Genomic DNA, 2,754 nt, shown 5'->3' with positions numbered 1-2,754 from the left:
GGGAAGAATGCTTGGAAAAAGGAAAAAGACGTAAAGAGAGACTGACACTGAGAAAAATATATGTATTTTCTTCCTTTCTATATGCAGAATTATGAATGCCAAAATTTAGAACCATTTCCTCCAAAAAAAAAAAATTATCAATGAAGAAGTCAACATAGTTCACTGTGAAATAGAAAAGGCATATAAATTTTATTGCACTTCAAGATTCTAATCTTGAACATGAGAACAACAATAACAGGTTAAATTTCACTGTACTTCTTTGCACAAATGAACTCTTGCAAAAGTGTCAACATCAATGCTGCCACTTTTGCACGTAAACACACATACAAAACTGCACGCACACATACACACACACACACACACACAATACATAAATCTATGTATCCTTTGCCAAACGAATAGTTGTTTGCTACTTTGCAAGCTAGTCATATCTTTAGTACTTTGGCAAACGAGGGAGAAGTTATTAATTTGCGCCTGATCTGGTGAAAAAATGAATATCAGAAACATATTTCTAACAACATAGTCAACAGCGAAATACATTTGTTTTTCTTTCTCTTCTAAAACACAGATACCCTTCAAGGGCACTCAAAATAGCCTGAATGACCACTTGCTACGAATATTGAGAAACATTTCATGTGAGCGCACCAGAACACACGGGGATGTCTGTGTTTTATACTGCACCAGAAATCTGCAAACGTTTATATAAAGGCACACATTTACGCATACAACAGGCTCAAGTATTTGGGAGATTGAGACTAAACAGTGGCTCCCGGAAATATCGGTAATGTCGCATTTTTATGGCAGTTTGGACAGTGATATTGTTTAAGTTATAAGGCGGGTTTGGAGTGAGCCTAAGATTCCCACTGTCTTTGCATTCGTATACATACGCGCATGTTTTAAAACACTATTTTTATAAGCTCTTCGGAGACGTTTACTTTTTTTATCCATCTTATAACGTCTTAGATATATTTGTCATATTATTTTCTTATCGCCATCGCAGCTCAATTTTTGTTGCTTTTTTCTTCCACAGGCCCCATTCACGATATTAATAATACCAAATATAATGGATCGCTCGTTTGTTTGAAAAAGCAGGATGCATTAAGTGACACTTTTTCATTATTCAAAAATAACAGACATGATAAAAATTGATTGTTTTACAAACAACCACTGTTATTAGCAAAACCAGAAATACTAGCCGTAGACATGTTGAAGACAATGACGGCCACAACAGTATCGTGACTATAACAGTTTCCACATAGCTCCACATAAATAATGGGTGTTGTAGCTTCCGATACCAGCAGCAGATGCAGCAAATTTAGCACCATCATCAATGATACGGAAAATAATTCCACACGTCCTCCATCGCCACCACAAATACCACAGCCAACAACAACGGTCGTAAAATTATTCCCATGAAAGTAATTAAATAACTGTTTCTTACAAAGAATAAACGAATGCTTATTCCACGGACAAGTATGTGAGAATATCGTGGGACCGTGTATAATATTTTTCCTGCAGAGTATGTATCAAAATTAGTGAGTACGATGTTAACGTAAAAACACTACATTAGCTCACACCGAGGCATATTGCCAACGCTGGTTCAACACTGCACTATACGTCAGAAAGAAATATATTATATCACCGAAGAGTGTCTGCATCACATATTCTTCAAGTGAGTACATACGCGTCAGATAAGTTCACCTACACAAAGAATGATTGTTCTACTGGAGTATAACTTAGATTGGCATGACTCAGGAGGAATACGATTGAATCGCAAGTATCAATAGAATTAGTCAGAGATATTACTACCCATAGTGCTACTGATAATGGTGAATGACACCATTTGCTTCAAGTTTTGTCATCAAGTTTCCATTATTTTGAAATGTTAAAGTTGGAACTCGTGCAGGTTATATCATAGTGATAAACTATTGTTTTCGAGAATTGAACCGAAATCTGCAACTTATCTTTTCAACTTAAGACAAAATAAAAAAAAAATATCGAGGAGGCAATGGGGGAAGTCAAAAGAAGATGCCATATCGTGGCATGTGATCCCTTCCACAAATATTTCTCTTCTGATGTAGAGTAGGAAAAATATGGTTCATATTTATTTAGCTATACAAATACAAATTTCAATTGTTTAGATCTATAGCGTGGCCATTAGTAATGCCTGTGTAAAACAGGCTTTTGACATACTTATTGAATATAAGACACTAAAATGTTATACGAAACATCAGACCAACATTGTCTTTTAAATTCTTTCACAAGTCTAAAGATAACAGAAAGATTTTCTTAATTTCCTTTGGGGATTTCCTGTGAAGGAAAACAGGAAATCCTGACATTGTACTGGTATTATTTATATGCTAAATATTTGAAATACTTAAGGAATAATCTTTGATATTGTGCACTGATTATACACACCCATCCAAACCCACATAATATAAAATTTAGTCATCAAAACGCCTTAGGAGCTATTTACTATATCTGCTAGTGGTACTAAAGCCTCTAATATCATACGAGAAATAGAGATCACAAACACAACTAATTCACAACCGCAAAGTCTTCAATATAACACAATCTAACTGTAAAGTGTGATATTTAACTTTAATCTTATGTCCTAGTGTATACTAGAAATGTAAATAGAAATCCGCCATTACATACAATTCTAAATTACACAAAATACAAGCAGGTATATGTAAACATACACGCTGCCACACAAACACGCACGCACACGTATATATATATATATATATATAT

This window comes from Octopus bimaculoides, chromosome 6 (genome assembly GCF_001194135.2).
Source record: "Octopus bimaculoides isolate UCB-OBI-ISO-001 chromosome 6, ASM119413v2, whole genome shotgun sequence".
NCBI classification, from domain to species: Eukaryota; Metazoa; Mollusca; class Cephalopoda; order Octopoda; family Octopodidae; genus Octopus; species Octopus bimaculoides.
This window is presented reverse-complemented; position numbering follows the sequence as displayed.